Source organism: Tenrec ecaudatus, chromosome 5 (genome assembly GCF_050624435.1).
Source record: "Tenrec ecaudatus isolate mTenEca1 chromosome 5, mTenEca1.hap1, whole genome shotgun sequence".
In the NCBI taxonomy this organism is placed as follows: domain Eukaryota; kingdom Metazoa; phylum Chordata; class Mammalia; order Afrosoricida; family Tenrecidae; genus Tenrec; species Tenrec ecaudatus.
In genome coordinates this window covers 61,385,137-61,406,110 of record NC_134534.1, presented here as the reverse complement: position 1 = coordinate 61,406,110, position 20,974 = coordinate 61,385,137, and the positions used below count along the sequence as shown (strand labels likewise).

General features: G+C 36.8%; 1 long non-coding RNA gene across 1 annotated transcript in view; it reads left to right on the top strand.

The window, feature by feature from the left end:
- The window catches only part of LOC142448066 (uncharacterized), an 81,400-nt gene that overhangs the window by 38,028 nt on the left and 22,398 nt on the right, over positions 1–20,974 (top strand). Inside the window, exon 2 of the long non-coding RNA XR_012784497.1 lies at positions 18,866–18,956. This is a non-coding gene — a long non-coding RNA (uncharacterized LOC142448066). The remainder of the gene's footprint in view (positions 1–18,865; positions 18,957–20,974) is intronic.

Here is a 20,974-nt window from a genome sequence, read left to right as displayed (position 1 = left end):
CCCACTCACTCTCTCTCTCACACACACTCTCACTCACTAACTCACTCTCACTCTCTCACTCACTCACTCACTAAAAGCAAAAAAAATTTTAATAAAGAAAAAACATTAAAAAAAAATAAACTGTTCTTCATGGCCAGATACTTAAAGAGGTCTGGCTAGTCCTTAGATGCTGGTTGTTGGACGTGGTTGGGTCATAGCAGCCCTATGTATAACAGAATTAACATAAACTATCCTGTGCAGTCCTCACACTTGTTCTTATGTTTGCGCTCATTTGTGGTAGCTGGATCCTTTCATGTCAACTAAACACGCCTGGCTAGGACTGGTGGCAAACTTGTCAATCTAAAGGTAGCATGATGACACCTCCTTGGGCATGTGGTCTTTTGTATGAGAGGACTCTGGGAACTGCCTCCTTCTGTCACTTTACCTCCTTCCTACTAAGACTTCATAGGGACTCTGTGTCTGCCTCCCGGGTGCTCAGGATCGGGCCACCTGACCCTGATAGCTATCAGTGCTCTGCTATGCTTCCACTGACCTGGGGTCAGGAGACTCTGCACCCACAGGCCTAGGATCTTTCTGCTTAACCGTTCTGCATCACTGACATGAAGTTACATGAATCTGAAAAAGGACTTATGGACTAGCGTTGGACTTATAGACTTGAGTTGGGTTGGACTGGGATGCCTCCCCTTGTTGATGTAAAATTCTTGAGCGCCCATGTGTGTGTGTGTGTATGTGTGTGTTGCTGGTTTGTTTCTCTGGAGGTCATGGTCTAACACATTATTTTTGCAGCCATTGAGTCACTCCATCTTGTTAAGGGTCTTCCTCTTTTGCACTGCCCCTCTCCTAAACATGATGTTTGACTGTGATTCACAAGGTTAGCAGTTCAAAACTATCAGCTACTCTGTGTGAGAAAGATGAGGCTTTCTACTGTCATCAAGTGTTAGTCTCAATGACCCCATAGGACAGGTAGAACTGCCCTGGTGGTTTCTATGCATCAAAATCCACTCTATGTCAGGGAGTTTTGTCTCTAGCCGACTTTACTAGAATTTTGAAACCCCGTCCTTATACCTACGTCTACTTCTCTCCCTCACTACTTTTACTCATTACTTCTCAAGGCCACACATTTTCTACTCACAGCACTTAAATATATCATAAGAAAATGATGCTATCAGTAACAGCAAAACAAATTATGGAAATTTTATGCTAACAGCAAAATGATCAAATGTCAATGGGATATCTTGCAGAACATATAATGTTTTTGTTCTGTGATTTTCCCCTGCTCTGGCACCTGAATAATAAACCTGAAGTCAAGGAAAAGAAAATTGCACTACTGAATCCAACCTCTGTGATAGACACTTTGCATACATTATCTAAATTATTCATCTTAAATAATTTTTCAGTAGTCTTTGCCCAAGGACCAATTGAGATTTTAGTTGAAGGCTATTAAACAATCTTAGGACAACAATTTCATGGAGCTGAGCATAAAGTCTTTTGTATATAGCTTCATCCTTTGCTATGTCTCAGTCACAATTATTGATATCAAGACTTTGACTCAACATGTGACCTTGCCGTGTATCCTAACTTAATTCCATTTTTGAGTTTTTGGAACTTTGTGCAGTTTTATCTGATACCAGACTCCTTGATGCTTTTTGCACACGTTCTATTTTGCTTCCTTAACCTGACTTCTACATCTTACCTATACCTGGTTCTCACTGATAATGATTTTCCACTTTTAAGTCCACGTGTTCCCAGTTGAGATTTTCCTTCCATTCATTGTCTGACTATGGGTAGTTTGTTCCCTATGTGCTGTGATCCACCAATATGCCACATATAGATACGGAATAATTCCCTTTGTTGACTTTGGGATCCATTCGTAGTTGTTCCCACTTCCTTTTCTCCCTCTGCCTAGCTTCATTGGCTAGCCTTCCCTGGTGACTTGTAGCCTTTTGAATTTGGGAAAGAGGAAGCAAATAAACAAACAATGCTAAAGTTAAAGGGCTTCGAATATGATAACAGAGACATATGAACTTTGGAGTTGCTTTGGAGGTTCCTGTGTAGGTGCTTCCATCCATGTTCCTATCTAATGCTATGGAGAAGGGATTTGTGAAGCCTTGATTAATTTGAAGGTAGTATCTATGTCAGCTCACAGGTAGTGATTTGGGCAGGTTTTGTTGGTTTGGTTGTTTAGTTTATCCGCATATCAGTAGTTTAAATGAAAGCTTTTTTACTGGCTAATGTCTGAGGTTGCTTCCCTTCTTTCCTGCTGTGAACTTTGTCCCTGTGTCCAAAACAGAACTCTTCCCTTGATGCGCAAAGCACACTCATTAATTTCTCACTCAGTGATGATTCATTAATCATGGGAAGGCATCTGAACTGCAGTGAAAGCAACCCTTTTCATTTCATTTAACAAACATTTATTGAGTGTTTAATATGCAGAGCAAAGCACTAAATATGAAACTCAAAAAGAACCAATTTAGGTGATGTGTAATTTATTTTTTTCATTGGGATAAATGTTTAATAAACTTTTCTAAATTAAAGCTATTTGGTCTAGACTTTATTAGCACTCTAAGCCTAAATACCAACTTCTAACATAAACTATTTAGTAATAAATAGAGAAAGTCTTGGATTGCTTGTATGAAAGATGAATAACTTTTACTTGGATGATTTATTTGCAATTCGTATTCTAACAAAAATGGTGATAACTAAAGAATTAAACCTTGTAATGTACCACTGGAAGATGGCACTCTTTTTTTCTGTCAATTGCATTGTAATATTATTCCAGAAGTAATATAGGATTTAAATAAAGAAAATAGGTTTTGTTGTTGTTGTTGTTATTGGTAGGTTCCATTGAGTTGGTTGGTTCTGACCCCCAGTGACCCTGTATATCTCTACTTGAACAAGCATGATGTCCTTTGCAGGGACTGGTCTCTCCTGACAACATGTCCAAAATAGGTAAAGTAAAACCTCACCATCCTTACCACTAATGAATACTCTGCCATATCTACTTCTTCCAAGACAGATTTGTTTTTCCTTTTGGAAGTCTGTGGTACTTTCAGTATTCTTTGCCAGCACCACAACTCAAACGCACAGATTCTTCTTAGGTCTTTTTATGAAAAATGCTTCAAGGAGGCTGAGATAGGTAGTTTATTGGGCCAGCCTGGCCGATAAACACAGTGGGATTAATTGAAGGGCGGAGAGATAAATGGCTGGGTGAGCCTCGCCTTTCTTGTCTCTCTCTCTCTCTCTCTTTGATCATTGGACCAGTGTGTGGCTGCCTTGCTTGTTCTGTGCCTCAATTTACAGGCTACATTATCTGTGGGACGCCTAGCCGGTGGACTTTGTCGCTGTAAGTTGAGGTCCCTTTAAGACCACACGATTGGAATGTACATCTCTGGAGCTGGGGACTGTTGGTGACCTGGCTGACAGTTGGTGACCTGCCTTGCTGTTTGCTGCCTGTGCTGGGATAGCCTAGTTCTCTCTACAGAGGACTACCTGGTAGCCCTCAAGACTCTCTCACAACTCTCTCACGGGAGTTTCACTGAGCCATTTGTACTGCTTTATAATTTAACTGTTTATTCCTTGTGTTATATATCTGTCTTTATAAATATATATATATATAATTATCAGCAATCTGGTTTTATCTCTCTAGAGAACCCTGTTTAATACAGAAGCTATTTGAAAAAAAAGCTATATTAGTATGAAATAATCATTCTGATTTAATAATATTCTGGATTATAGAATCAAAAAATGTTAGAGCCAAAGACCTAGAGATTGTCAAGTCAATTTTATGCTTTTGCAAGTTGGGAGGCTCAGACCCAGGGAGAATATATAATTTGCCCATGGTAGTACAGACGGACGGGGATTAGAAATCAGCTTTTAAGTCTGAAGTTTTACTCTTGACTATGTATAGTAAGAAACACAAGACAGTTCTAACTAATTTATGGAAAATTGTTGTTAATGCCACTGAGGAGTTGGGAGATTATATCCAAGGTTTGGGCTAAGAATGCCAATGATTTTTGTTTAATTTTTTTTCCCTCTCTTGCTTCACCTTCAGGCTCTGCTGCTTTCTCTAATAAGCTCATTTCCTTTTAATGAGTGAGGCTTCTCCCATGCTGTCAGGAAAGATATCCATAAATATCCATAGTATCCTGTTTCAGACTCAACAACTCAACATCTGAAAAAAAAGTATTTCTCGTTTTTTATATCTATCAAAGTGGTCTAGTGCAGCAGATTTACCCAATGTAACGAGTCCTTTGATTTCCTGACTGCTGTTTCCTTGAGCATTAATTGTGGAGCTAAGCTGGATGAAACCCTTCACAACCTCAATCTTTTGTCCAGTTATGTTACCTATTGGCCTAGTAGTGAAGATTTGGTTTTCTTTTTTTAAAAAATCATTTTACTAGGGGCTCATACAACTCTCATTACAATTCATGCATACATCAACTGTGTAAAGCACATTTGTACATTTTTTGCCCTCATCATTCTCAAAACATTTGCTCTCCACCTAAGCTCCTGGCATCAGCTCCTCATTTCCCCCCTCCCTCCCCGCTCCCCCCTCCCTCATGAACCCTTGCCCTATCTGAAGTCTCCCTTTACCCACTTTTCTGTTGTCGGTTCCCCAGGGAGGAGGTTATATGTAGATCCTTGTAATTGGTTCCCCCTTTCCTCCATGCCCTCTCTCCACCCTCCCGTTATGAGATGTAGCTAACATTGAAGACCACAATCCTTGATCTTCATCAGCAAGTGCTTCAAATCCTCATCAAAGACGTGCTTTCAGTAAGTAAGGTGTATCGTCTACATATCATAGTTTGTTAATAAGTCTTCCTCCAATCCTAATGTTGCATTATTTTGTTCTTTTTAAAATTTCATAATGCATATTTAACTGCAATATCCAAAATAGTCTCATGTTAAGATGATCGCCATATAAAAGTAGTTGGTGAGCTATTTTACTTCCCCTTTAAAAATAATTTTCTCAGACTATAACTCACTATCATGCAACTCAATAGTTCGATCATATTAAGAAGAGCTGTTCCATTATTACCAAAATCACATGTAGGGCATGTTCTTCTTTCTTGTAGTCATTGTTGTTAGCTCCGCATCCCTCCACTTCCTCTGCCATGGCTCTACATATTTATCAGTCCAGTGACTGTTTCTATTTACCTATCCTTTATTGCAGATGCCAAAAATATACAAAACAACAAGAAATGGGGGTGTGGGGGAGAGAGAGAGAGAGAGAGTAAAACCGAAAAACCTCAAATGTAAAATGAGGCAAAAGGGAGCTAAATGATGAAGTGTTACATTTTATCCATTTTTAATCTGCTGTGATGGACTTTACAAGGCTCTCTGATAGCATTCTTCTTCATGTAATCCTGCTTCTTTGATGATTTGTAGAATAATCAAGCCACACAGATGGAATAAGTGTGATGAGATGGTGTGACCCTCATGCACACTTTTCGTTATTTTAAACCATGCAGTGTTTCCTTATTCTGTTAACACAACTACATGTACAGTTTCTGCATGAGACCAGTGAAGTGTGCTGGAATTCCCATGGTTTATTGGGTTATCTATAGTTTGTTATACTCCACGCAGTTGAATGCCTATGTATAATCAATGAAACACAAGTAAAGAACTTTCACTGATAATCACTGCTTTGAGCCAAGATCTATCTGAAATCAGCAATGATGTCCCATGTTCCATGTCCTCGTCTGAATCTGGCCTAAATGTCTGGTAGCTCCTTGTCTTTTTACTACTGCAATCATTTTTGGTAGATCTTCAGCACAATGTTACTCTAGTTTTATCAATATTATTGTGTTAAATTTACTCATTCTGTTGAGTGACCTTTCTTTGAAAATAGGTACAAATGTGGATCTCTTCCAGTTGGTCAAGTGGCTGTCTTCTTAATTCCTTGACATAAATGAGTGAGTGCTTCCAGTGCTTCATCAGCTTGTTGAAAAATTCCATTAATTCCTGGAGCCTTGCTTCTGCCCAATGCTTTCACTGCAGCCTGAGTTTCTTCCTTAAGTACCATTGGGTCTTGCTCTTTTAATGGTTGAATGTTGACTAGATCTTTTTGGTACAGTGACTCTGTGAATGCTTTCCATATTCTTTCGATGTTTCCTATTATACCCATAGAATCTTTCAATAATGCAACAACACAAAGTTTGAATAATTTCTTTAGTTCTTTCAAATTGATTTATAATGAGGGTATGCTTCCGTTTAGCTTTGTGATTCCAAGTCTTTACACATTTCTTTATAATACTTTACTCTTTGTGCTTGAGCTTTTGAGGTAGTTTATTGTGCCAGCCTGGCGGATAAACCCAAGTGGGATTAATTGAAGGGCGGAGAGATAAATGGCTCGGTGAGCCTCACCTTTCTTGTCTCTTGCTCTTTGATCATCTGACCAGTGTGTGGCTGCCTTGCTTGTTCTGTGCCTCAATTTACAGGCTACACTACCTGTGGGACACCTAGTCTGTGAACTGTGTCGCTGTAAGTTGAGGTCCCTTTAAGACCACACAATTGGAATGTACATCTCTGGAGCTGGGGAATGACTGTTGGTGACCTGCCTTGCTGTTTGCTGCCTCTGCTGAGATAGCCTAGCTCTCTCTACAGAGGACTAACTGGTGGCCCTCAAGACTTGAAGGACTGCCAGTATTTCACAACTCTCTCACAGGAGTGAGTTGCACTGAGCCATTTGTACTGCTTTATAATTTAACTGTTCATTTCTTCAGTTATATATCTATGCTTTATAATTTAACAGTTCATTTCTTCTATTATCTATATATCTATCTTTATATATATATAATTATCAGCAATCTGGTTTTATCTCTCTAGAGAACCCTGTCTAACACAGCTTCCCTTTGAAATTTTCCATTCAGCTATTTTCCTGCATCACTACCTCCTTTAGCATAGATATTCTTTGATTATAAACAAGTTTTAGAATCTCCTATGACATCCACTTTGATCTTTTCTTTCCTATTTTTTAATGTCCTTTTGCTTTCTTCATGCATAATACTCTTGATATCATGCCACAGATCATTAGATATTCTGTCATTAGTATTAAATACATTAAATTTGTTCCTGAAATGTTCTAAAAATACAGGTGATGTGTGCTCAATGTTTTATTTAGGTTCTCAGAGACTTGTTTTAATTCCCTTTACTTTCAAGCTGAATGTACACATCAGCAATTAATGGTCTGTTTCACATTCATGTGCAAGGCTTATTTTAGCTGTTAATATTGAGCTTCTCCATTGTCTATTCCTTAGATATAGTCCATTAGATTTCTATGCATTCTATCTGGAGAAGTATATGTCTATATGCAGCTCTTGTATTGTTGAAAAATGTATTTGTAATGAAAATTTACTGGTCTTGCAAAATCCTATCATGCGATCTCCAGCTACATTTAATTTCTTAAATAGACTATTGGGACCTACTGAAAATAAGAAAAGTAGGTGCATGGAAAAGAATCTTTAGCTACAATAAAACAGACAAGAAACGACTCTGTGAAATCTATTAAACACTGAAAAAATCTCAACAAAGAAAAAAATAGTCCTATTAAAAAATGGACAAAAGACATGAACAGACCATTGACCCAAAATGACATTCAAAAAGCTAACAAATAAATGAAAAAATAGCTTATGATCATTAGCTATCCAGGAGATGCAAATCAAAATGATGAAAAAGCACATTACACAGATAATGGCAACCCATTTAAAATATAATGAAGCAAAAGAAAAACAAATGCTGGAGAAGGTATGAACAGAGATTGGAACACTCATCCACTGCTAGGGGGGGTCTGTAAATATATACAACCATTGTGGAATAGTATATGATGATAACTGAAATAGAAATTCCATATGATCAAGCAATCCCTCTCCTGGGCATACTAAACAAGTGATAGACATAAATGAATAAACATATGAACTCCCATGTTCATTGATGATGTGTTCACAATAGGGAAAGTTGGAAACAGTCAAAAAGCCCATCAGTAGAAGAATAGCTAAAGAAAATGGTACATGCACAGAAGGGAATGCTCTGCTTCATTAAAAGGCATTGTTGAAGCTGCAACTCACCTCATGACATGGATGGCCTGGAGAATATTATGATGCATTAAGTCAATCAATCTCAAAGTGATAAATATTGTACAAGACCAGTACTATGACAATAGAGAACAAGAAACAATTGGCTAAGTCCACAGAGAAGAAACAAATCAACTTCTGTGATCCAAGACATGAGGAAGGAATTGTATTTGAGCTTAAATTCTGAGCATCCGGTTTGCAGAAGGCTATGAAAGACAGCAAAAGCCCCCACTTTACTTTCAGAGTCCATGTGGAGTAAATCTTCATCAAATATCCTTGGAGCGTTGACCAGAGATGTGCATAATTTGTCTTTAGACAGAGTGCATTGGAAAATGGATGATTGCAGATATAGTTAGCTTAAAACTTAACATCTTAGTATTTATATTCTTTTTTGACCTACTTTCAACTTGTTCTGGTTTTTATTGTTTTTTCCTTTGGAGAGAAGCTAATCTGTGTTTTATTTTGTTGTAGCTGATGGGTATTTCCAATTCCTCAAAAAGTAAAGCTGTAAAGTGGAAGATCAGCAAAAGCTAGGAAGACCCTTAAGAATATGGATTGAAGTAGTGGCCACATTCTTGCGTTCAAACACAACCACAGTGGGAACACAGAGAAGGTCTGTGAGTTTGTCCTTCTGTCATACAGGTCGCTAACGAGCGGGAACCAATTCACTGGCATGGAACAATGGCAGTTTACTTTGAAAGGTTACTTCAAATCCAAACCCACTGCCGCCTCAAGTCTGAGTGGCATTAAGTCTATTCCGACTGATAGTGATGTCACTGTATATATTGAATTTCCGAGTCTGTAATTCTTTATGATAGCAGATAACTTCGTGTTTCTCGTGTCGGGCTGCTAGTTTCAAATTGCCACCCTTACTGTTAGCAATTCAACAGTTCCTTGGAAGATTAACTTATAACAATTCATTCTTACCTTATTCTTTTACCTCCCTAAGGTATGCACTGAAAACTCCATTTCTAGAATTTTCTTTCTTCTGATTGTTTTCACTTCTTGAGTGCTTACTGTGTTTGGCTTTTCTACCACTGTTAGTTACTTTTGGTGTGCCCTAACTGATAGATTTCCCCTAGATTGAATAATACTGTCTTGCAAAGAGAATCTCATTGTCTCTTTAACATAATGGTATATAAAATACATTATCATTTGTGCACAGCTGGGCTCATTGGAATAACTAACTGAGTTGAGTTTCTTGTTGGGCTCAGTATGTCCCTCTATTTATGAACAACATGTCACTGAAAATTTAGGTGAGTTTGCTGCTTGTTCCTGCATCTGGAACATTGAGTAAACAAGGCAGATGGAATATGAGTGTCTTTCAGTGATTAGTCTAGTCTTTGAACACAGATTTATGTTTGAGTTAGTTAAAGTTTATTGTGCCAACCTGGCCGATAAATACATGTGGATTAATTGAAGGGCAGAGAGATAAATGGCTCCACGAGCCTTGCCTTTCTAGTTCTCGGGTCTCTTGTTTTCTAATGGTTGGACCGGGGTGCAGCTGCCGTAGCTAGTTCCCTACTTCAGCTGGCAAGGCTTACTTCCTGCAAGACATCCCTGAGGAGAAGCCATGTGGACCTACCCCGATGCAGCCCTGGGTGCTGGAGCACCTGTGTGGAGACCCCTGCCAGTGCTGAGATGCTTACATGCTCACTGATTCAGCTTTCCACTTGCAGTCAGCATCATTGTGTGTGTTTTGTGAGATGGTGGAGGACTTTGTGGATTGGTGTCAGACATATAGGTTAATGTTGGACTTGTGGGCTTGGACAGCACTGGGTTGGGATGTTTTCTTAATACACATTTACCTTAAAACTCTCTCATATAAACATGAGTGAATTCTGAGCTCAGTTGTTTCCCAAGCCTATTTCTGAAATGTAGCCCCCCCATAGAATTTCTGAAACTTAATTGCAATGGTTTGTGTAAATTTTGATATCTATTAGAAAATATTGGCAACAATCGATGCATCCTCTTAGTCTTCATGCAAACATAAATTGAGCACCGATTGTGCCCAGACCCTGTTCAACTGTTCAAAGCGTTGGTAATTTGACCTTGATAAAAATGGCCCCAACTCATGGTTTCAAAGAGCTTGCATTCTTGTTGGAGGACAGAAACTGTGTAAGGTACAGGAAATAAACTTATAAGCAAATTATTAAAGCAATTTCAAGTATGGAAAAATGCTAAAATGACATTCAACAAACTAGTGAACTGTAAATAGATGGAAAGAGGACAGGGACTGGCTAGTTTAGCTAAACCTGCCCTCTTAAGGTGACTTTGGACTGAGATGAGTATGAGGACAGCAGCGGGTTATTCAACGCAACAAATGTTTGCTGAATAAGCGTATTTATTTATTTATTTTCATATTTGTGCTAGTTTTACACTCCAAAAATTAAAAGTGGAATCCAAATATGACAGTCAATATTTAAATCTAGTTCTGTTTTTGGACATTTGGTAACATGATGGCTCCATTCTGTCAACTTTTAAAAAGAAGGAGGCATTTTCAAAGAACTAGAGTTTTATTACCAATGTGCCACTTAACTTTCACCACAAATACAAGTGTGTGGCTTCTGTCTGACACTCTCCTTCATTCCCTTATTTTACTTCACCATTTACCTCCACCTTTCCCACTGCAACACAAGTCCTGCAATCAGTCTTGGTGACTTCAATGGACACAAAACTGCCCTCTTCTTATTAGAATTGAGCTCCTTTACCGGTTTCTTTATCTATAAAATTAGACAACTAATACCTTTCTAGTTATTCTGGGATGTAAGAGTCAATGCCATGATTTATGGGAAAACAAAATGGTATGCCTTCAAGGAAAAATATTGGTTTATCATAAAGCATTATTTATTTATTTATTATTTTTCTAGGTTTGCAGAACCTTCCAGTGCACAGGTACCTTAATTTATTAAATGGGTATGCTGTGAAGATTCTTCTCAGCTTTCTTCATAAGAAAAACGTTCTTTGGTTAATTAAATGTGTATATCTAAACATGAAAAAATTTCTAGAACTCTTTTCAAAATATAGTATTTGAAGGATATAACTTTTTTAAAACCCACAAAAACCTAAACTCACTGCCATTGAGTCATTTCTGACTCATAGTTGTGGAGTACCAGTCTCCACAATTGATTGGGTCCAAGGGGTGATTGTGTAATTAAAGGGTAAAATTGAAGGGTAAAATCAAAGAGACTTTAGACAAGATAAAGCATGTCACCTCCGCAACAGCCATGATCACAGCAGCCAGGTCCTCACAGAGAGAGAGAATATATTTCCAATTGAAGTTTATATACTTTGTGCAAGTCCCCCTTAATTACAGGTAACCACATGTGTAACAGGAAGGGGTTGTATAGTAGGCATATGTGCAACAGGAAGGGGACAAGCTAAGGATATACACGCAATAGCAGAGGAGGCATTAGAGGTACACATATGACAAGAAGGCATACACAAAACAAGATGGGCAAACTCTAGAATCAAGATGGCCTAACCTTGCTCCTCCCTGAGTTGGCTTGACCTTAGATATCTTTGGACTCTTCTTCCAGGGAACCATCCATTATCTTTATCAGAAAGGGATGGGCTCTACTTAGGGTGGGACAGACTATAGAGCCTGACTGCTCTAGAAGGCTGATGATTTTCAGACAGGTAACCTTTAAGCAGTTGATCTCCAAGTGTATAGTCATTGACCATATGTTAGCAAGTAGCACTTTAGGTTTGGCATATAATATGGGGGGCTAACCTGGATGATAACTTTTCTGTTTTCCACAATAATAACCTTATAGGTCATGGTGAAACTGCCCATATAGATTTCTTAGACTAACTCTTTAGGGGAATAGAAAGCCTAGTCTTGGGGCTACTAGTTTCAAACTGCTGACCTAGTGGTTAACAGCCCAATGTGTAACCACTACCGCCACCAGAGTATCATAACAGTTCTTATTATTTTTGTCTTCATTCATTATTATGTAATAGTTCACATTGTTTTTATCTCCACAGCTGGTTGTCATCGCGTTGGCTGTGGCTTCTATAGATATATTCTGAAGATATTGGTGATTGTCATTATCTTAGTGACTATGAGTTCTCATGCTTAAAAGTTATCCCAGGGCAAACAATAAAGCAGACAAACAAAGCAAAACAACAATAACCTTCTCTTATAAATGTCTGATAAGAGGAAATAATCAAAGTGTGCTCTGAAATGTTGTTCTCTAAATAGCATACATTCTTGATTTTAAAGATGGAACATTCAACAAGTTGATTGATAAGGATATTGCCTACCCTAAATAAGCCTTTTAAAGATGTTATTGGGTTTGTGTTAAAAATACTGCACTGAGATAAATAAATAAATAGAATACAATACTGTATAGCAAAAATCAGTCAGGTACCATGAAGTTACTTTCAGTAAATTATTTCCTTTTGGTGAGTTAACAGTAATTTTCTCAGGCAAGACTAGTGGATTCTTCTACTGTACTTTCAGTTACTTCCTAAATTACATTGAGGTTCCCTCAAAATCTGTTTTCAGAACTGTCTGTGAAAAGATTCTGCCATAGATCCAAAACTCTTAGTCAGAGTTAAGACTGTGTCAGACACTGATGTGGATTTTTTCCCCTTAAGAGTTATTTCCTAGGAAATGGGACTGTGCTTATTTCCATTCTTTCTAAGTGGGTGTCAATTTTGGACCTACAAGCATAAATGCAGGCCAATTCTTGGATGTGTTGTCTATAAAGTACCTAAAATGTGTCAACAGCCCTCTGGAATAGTGGTTCACTTTCCCCAGACGAAGCATTCTTTTTAGGGAGAAAATTTATGTTGATGATTTTCAAATTATTGGAGCTCCTCAGGCAATCTTCCAGCTGGCCCAACCCTATGCACTGACTTGAGAACAAGGGCCAGTTTTTGTTTCTTGGCAGTCACTAGGATGACCTGGTCAACTTCAAGAGGCAGCTCAGGGAGATATTTCAGCATCCACATTTTAACACAATTACCAGTTTGCTTCTGGATGAAATCCAGCACTTCATTCTTAATATATGAGGCTCAATGTCTCTTTAAAATCACTTTCCCTTTATGTTATATTTGTGAGAAACTAAAGCGGGTATATGTTAGAAGAACTCTAAAACAAAGCTTCCATTTGTTTATTTAAGAATTCTAAGATCATTTTTTGGATTGCATTGTCAGGCATGTTTGTTTACTTTTGGAGTTTCAGATATTTTTTATTCATGCCATTGATTGATTGTATGTGAATTTAGAATATTAATAATCAACAGTTAGTATACTAAGATGGCATTAATAATACTATTAATGGATATTTTAGAATGAAGTTTGAATAGCTGCATATTAAAAATAATTTGTATTTTATGTTTCGATTCATTAGCTGATCATTCTGTAATTTAAATGGGATCAATTTATTAACAGATTCAGAGTGAAAACAATGATTATTTTAAAACTCTTGAGCTGTCTACAAATTAGTTTTTAAAGGAATAAGACCAAAAGATGAATTACACTCTTTCTACATTGATTGCCCAAGAGTGCTTTGCTTGGTCACATTCAAACACACCCACATACACACTACTAAATTTTTGCATGCGTAACCAAATTCTAAGAAGTGTAAATGTGTGTTACTAAAAGTCATAGAATATAGGGGGGCTTTAAATTTTTTTTTAATTAATGTGGGACAATCTACTGATGCCTAGGGGGAAAATGAGAGTATAAATATCTTGAAATTTCTACCATAGACACATTACCTACTTTATTTCAACCTTAGTGTCTTCATCAGAAAAATTCATAAAACACTAACTATTCAGCAAGCATAGTTCCTAGTACATAGTATATATTTCATCAATTATAATTCTGATACGACTCAACAAAGGGTTTTTCATACATGCATTTACATGAAGGCTTTGTGGTTTTTAGGTACTGCAATGGGTCCCTATTCATAGCGACCATATGTACACCAGAACGAAACACTTTGGGTCCTGTGCTATCTTCACAATGGTTCTATTTGAGCCCATTGATGCAGCCACTGCGCTAATCTATCTCACTAAAGATCATCCATTTTCTCACTGCCCTTCTAATTTGCCAAGACAAGTACTTTTTTGAAGGACTTGTCTCTCCTGATGCCATGTCCAAAGTACATGTCACAAACTGTGCCATCCTGGCTTCCCAGGGCCGCTCTGGTTCTCCCTCTTCCAAGGCAGATTGGTTTGGAATCTGCCTTTGGTGTCCCATGGCATTTTCACCAGCACCATAATTAAAATGCACTAATTTTCTTTAGTCTTTCTAATTCATTGCTCAACTCTCATATGCTTATGTATGTGTATGTTTGTCCATATCCACATAATTTATTTAAGTGACTTAATTTGACATCAGAACAAATTGGTCATAAATGCATAGAAAGGGAAGGAAGCTCAAATGTAAACCTTTATCCCAATTTCAGCACATTTTCTGCTTTGAGTGGCTGATGCCCAGCAATGCAGAGAGAAATACTTCTTCATCTGAAAGAGAGCATAGGAGAATGTTCAGCAGATTTGGAAATGGAATATTATAATAGGGGATTCTGAGCATAATAATATAGTCAACAGTTGGAAGGATATAAAGAAGCATTGATAAATTATAGACTGTACATAGATCATGGAAACTTGCTATCTTGGACAAGACACATTAATTTTGTGGTAAGAAATGGTTGATTCATTATTTTATACTCTTTTAGTCACTCAATTATGCGTATGCTTATAACAGTTCAAAAAAAAGTAGCAGAGAAGAATTTGTTGTTGTTGTTGTTACATGGTTAAACAAATAATTGCAGTGACATGAAATGTCTTAATATGGCTCTCCTTTCCAAGTCTCTAACTCCCACCAACGGAATGGGTGGGAGTATGCAAAATATGTAGCATTAATAGGGGGGACTGGTTAATTTGGTTGCCAGCCTTTAACTCTAATGATGAGCCATCTTTGAAACAGTAGAGAAGGGAGAAATTCCAAGGACCTTGGAAGATCATGGACAGGAGCACACACAAGATCTGTCTCATATGGTAGAGGCCACTGAGACCAGACATGTCACAGACTGTGCACAGAGGCTCAGAGGAGACTGGAGGCAGGCCGACTGACTTCCTGGCCCATGGTGGCCAAGCCAAGGGACCATATGGCTGGGAGACTAAGCATGAGAGAGACTTGGCTGTTTTGTTGAGGAGGACAATGATTGTATCCTTACTGTTTGCTGATCCAGACTTGTGGTAACCTATTGACTTTCTAATAAACCTCCTTAATAGTACGTGTTGCCTGTGAGTTCTGTGTGGCCATTGATACAAATTATCAAAAGCAGCATAGATGGAGAAAATGGTTGTTGTCAGAGGAGTTCAGGGTGGTTGGGGCATGAGGGCATGTATAAATAGGGAAAGCAAAGGTCAGATATGCCCCCCTCCACTATCACTCATTGCACTAGTTTTAAATAATATCTTTGAATATTTATACATTATTCTTTCCATATTTTCATATTTTAAATATATTTTGGAAGAGTAATTACTGGCATAAGAATTCTAGGACTATGTCTTTTAGAGATAGTTTCTAAAACACATGAAAACATTGTGATGTAATTGGGAATAATTCCAAAAGCAATGTAAAAACTCATTGCCTTATATTTACTAGCACGAATATAGGAAAATACATTAAACCAAATCATTGGGGACATAAGTAATATTATATATTCTATAGTTAATGTTTGAGTAAGTGTTTACAGATTTTTATGTAAGGGACTTTGATTTTTTTTTCTTGCATAATTTGAACCTTGCTTGATTGTTTGAGTGTGTGTGAAGTTGGGAATTTGATTCATGCTTAACAGAGAGATTTTATTTTTGATGGCCTTCCTTTTACCTCTTAGTGCAGTAAATTACCTGCTGCTTTTATACCACGTCACTCTCCAAAATCTGCTAACCTGAGGGTTGGAAGGAGCTTTTATTTCTTCTCTACCAACCACATATACCTACAGATTGGTGTTTTAATGAGGTAACGTCATACTCTATTTTCAAGTAAAGGAAGGCAATTTCCTTTTTTGGTGGGTGGTTTTCTTTTCAAGTTTTTTACCTTGATTCCATTTTGAGAAGAAATATGACTCAACTTGTCTCACTTGGCTCCTGAGCTATGAGTACTTGAAAATTCAGTGGCAAACTCAGTTATTTCTAATTTTTAACAAGGAAGAGTTTACTTCTTGGTTTATTGTTTTTATTTCTTTAAATTAAAAACATATAGAACTCCTTCTAATCACAATATTATTTAAAAGTTTTAATTATTTAGGAATCATCAGTAGACTTTGGATGACATAAACAGCCATGTGCTTGACTACTGGCCAACAGACTGGGATTTTGAACTCACCCAGTGGCACCTGTGAAGGCCAGCCTATGATCTGCTTCCTAAAGATTAAAGCCTTAAGAGCCCTATTCTAATTTCTATGGTTTAAAATATAAGTGTTTCCTCACAGTCTGCTAGCATGAGGGCTAATTGGGACCATTTCTTCATAGGGAAATTTGCCATATTGATCACAATTTAAAAACTTGGACACAATGAAAACTTGCTAGCAGAATACCTATTTAACTGCACAACATTCATTGCAAAAGGAAACGTATTGCAGCGTTTCCTAGACTATTTTGAAACTGGACACCACCAACATGGGCACTCTGTGGCTTTGATCTGCTTGAGAGCCTGCATTTAAGTGCTTAAATCCAGGTCCGGCACACAATAGGTCTTCCCTAAATGTTTCTCGACTACATTACAGCTAGTCCTAAGCATGTTATTCTATGTGATGCTACTGTGAGTGGAATTATTTTCTTAATTTAATTTTGAGATTCTTCATAGAGCTACAATTGATGTTGATATGCTCATCATGTGTGTTCATTTTGGTTTGTTCTATACTACATAAATATAATTCCATTTCTTCCTTTGTTTTCTTAAGCCTTCTTTTCCCTAAGATAATTTGTCACAAAATAAAAGGCAAAAAAACTATTTTTAAAAACATCTAAATAATTAATTATTAAGAACAATACATCCTCCTTCAATAAATATAAATCAGATTGGAAAGTGTAGACTTTTGGGGAAACCTGGCTGGCAGGTTTTACACACAGGGAACTTCCTCAACAACAAGTTAAAAAAAATCCCAGTGATAAGGAAACCCTGGATTCCCTAGAAACCAGAAAAACCACTCAAAGCTCAGCAGACCATGGCTTCTTAAAGGCAGAGTACATGGGAGAAAGTAGGGCAAGGAAGGGAGCAGCACGTCTGTCATGTGGAGTCAGGTGATTTCCGACTGACGAATATTTTCATATTGATGTGTCCAGGATTTGCCCCACTACCACAGGCACTACCCTTGTGCTTTCCATTCCCTGCTGACCAGTCTGGGTCACTTTTGTGCACTGCCCCTTTCCGGTACACACTCACCTCTAGAGCCTTGGGAGCCCTTTGGGGATAAGGGACCAAGTGCAATGCTGGATGCTCCCTGCAGAAGGCCTTACTGGCCAGTGTGAGCAGTCCATCCTCTAGGGACCCAATGGGGATGACAGACTGAGCCTGCGGCTTGGTGCAGACACCCTCACTACCTGGCCCCAATGCTTCTGTTCCTCTCTCTCTCTCTCTCTCTCTCTCTCTCTCTCTCTCTCTCTCTCTCTCTCTCTCTCTTTCTTTTTCTCTTGCTTCTTTCCATCTTCCATGTGCCACACCTCCTGAAGATAGACGCACCCCTGCTGAGTAAACATGCATGCAACTCAAGTTGTGTTTTATTTTGTTGTTGTCATTATTTTTTGTATGATTTCTTTTATATGAAATCCAAGATAGGTAAATGTATAGAGACAGTAATGAGAATAATAGTTTCTTAGGGTTATGGCATGAGAGGTTGGGGAGAAATGGAGTAATAATAAAATGAGTATAATAATTAAGAAAAAGTTCTACTGTTGACTGTGGTGATGATTCACAACTCTTTTAACATAATTAAACCATTGAATTGCATGGTATGTGAATTATATGTCAATAAAACTGTTAAAAATAATAATACAGGAAAATATAAAGAAAAACATGCAAGTCACCATGCACACATAACTGATTCTAACTGTGTCTGAGTATGTGTGCGTTAATATGCATTTAATCAGAGGAGAGATCTTGTCTTATATTAGTGGACATGTTCATATTTTTGAATGTCAATAAAAATAGATGTGCATCATCAAATTTATGGTTGTGTGATATTTTGTGTGCTATAATTTATTTAATAGAGTATATCTGATTTAACTATCAGTCATCATTAAGTTGTATAAAATTTTTAGTCATTGTAAATAAGACTAACATGAACATCTACTTGTGTATAACTTTTTGTGTTTACCTTTCTATGATAATTCCTAGGATATAGAAATTTGACCAAAACATGCTCAAAATCAATTCCAGTATTTTGTAGAAATTTAATAATAATTTACTTTCTAAACAAACTTTAAGAAGCTAATTTCAAACATTCTAACAAATACTGCTTTTAAAAAATTACATTGTTTTTAAAAATGAAAAAAAATTTATCTTAAACATTTAGTACTTCTTTTCCCACTTAATGAAATATTTTCTATACTATCCTTGAAGGAAAACAATCCTGTATTTTAGGAACACTTCTATTGACACTCAACATACTCTTATGCAAATATATTATTATGTGTTTTCATTTATTAAAGCCTTCCTTCTTCTCTTGGTTAAAAAAATTTACCCCTTTGAAATTTTTACCAAATAGATCTGGTTTTATTTCTGAGACAATGCTGCTTTTATGCCCTACTTCTTCTTCGATATTACAGGTCTTTTCCATGTCTCCCTGTATTACCTGCTTTCTGGAAAATTTCACAATTTGAACATGAGGATATGTAGTCTCTCCAAACTACAGCCTTGGTAAGCCATCCAAAAACTCTCCTTTGTTCCTTTTGCTGCATGTTACTGATAAGTTTATATGCTCTATATTTTTACAAGCACTTAGTTCAGATATGTTCAACTAAAGAGAAGCATAAAGGTTAGTTTTATAGAATAAAATATTAAAAATTAACAAGTAAAACTATTTGGAGTAATCACATTATGTGTAAGATGTCCTTTCTCCATGCCCTAAAATTAACTAGCAAGAGGACAAAGTGGTGATGACCATTGTCCAGAGGAAATCAGTTAAGCTTCACCTGCCATTGTAAATTATATGTCACAATATGAAATGTGCCATCTGCTTATATTTTTTAGTGACGGTGAGCAGGAGTTAAATAAAACAGGAAAACTCCAAATTTCTGGGGTTTGATTTTAATGACCTCAGATATATGTGTTTTTTATTTGAAGTATTTTTTAGTCTTAGTAATCATGACACTATTGGTTTTAGCATGTAGTTGATAAGTTAATTAATAAAATTAGATATATAGTCCAATGTGGAAAGATGGATAAAGAAACAATAATGTCTCAGATCCATAAAACACTCTGAAGAATGTATGTATATATAAATGTATACATATGACCTTCAAAAAGAAGAGAACAAAATGATGACCTGACCTCTCAATACAAAATATATAAATATTTATAAATCTTAGCTTTTTCTTTTTAGTTATAATACTTGGCATAAACAGAATTGGATGAATAATAATTCCAATCCTAATAGCCTGTGGCTTTTTGACCTATGCTGTATTATAATTACTGTCTTTTGACTCAGACTTCTCTATACTCTGAAAACTCACTGAAGCCTTTTTAAAGGCATTATTACAGTTAAAAATGACCAATCACTCTAGAACAAAGTAAATATCTACATTGTCATCCAAACTGGAGCCACTGCTATTCTTCTGCCTGTTATTTACCTGTAAGTGCCTGCAACGGGCAGGTGCTTCTATGTCTTTCTCATAAGTGAACAATGAATATATTTTGTACTATTTCACATTTTGACACTGCTTCTCATTACAATATTTTTTATATTATGCAGTTGATGGAAAGTCAATTTTTGTATATGATAGATTCTATCATTTGCTCAGTAATGTATCTCTTGGCAGTGGATATATTACAATCACACATTCCAATGGTTTGAACAGAAGGAACTCAAGTTCCATTGTTGACTCAGATCTTGTATTTATCTCCCCATTACTCAAGTGGACATTCTACTTATGAAAAACAAATATTCCTAAATAGTTCTTATTTTATTTATTTCTTATTCCAAGCCCTAACAGATAGGAAAGATTAGAGTTGTCCTTGCTGTTTGGATGGCTTAAGTATATAATATTTGTGAGGGATTTTAACAACAAATAGATATCACAGCAAGAATTTTCTGGGTGGTATCAATGGTTAATGTATTCAGCTAATAACTGAAAAGTTCGAGGTTTGAATTTGCTAGAGGCATTCTGATTATCTACTTCCAAAACAAACAAACAAACCAAAAATCCATTTTAAACCTATGGTACAGTTTTGCTCTGACACCCATAGGATCTTCATGAGTCAAAATTAACAACTGATATATAATAACAGATGTTTTAATTCATAATATTGCATTATTCATTAATCCAATAGAAGCATGACCTGAATTGTAAACACTTGAATTTTTTTTTTCAGGATCATAAGGTATTTTAGCACTATTTGTTATCATTGATTTGTTCTTTCATGTCTGGGCATAATCAGGCAACATATGTAATAAGCTTCCCGCGATGTGAAGGGAATAAGAATAAGAGATAATTTGGAGCTGGAATTATGTTATTAAAGGAACCCTAGTGGCTAGTGGTTACTCACTGGGCTGCGATCTGCAAGATCAGCAGTTTGAAACCATCAGCCGCTCAGCTATGAGTCCATGGTAGTGAGTTTTTTTTGTCTTACTTACATTATTAAAGTAGATTGAACCAAAAAGAGCCAACAGGTAATGTATTATGAGCCTGAAGGCATATGCTTAGAAATATTATTTC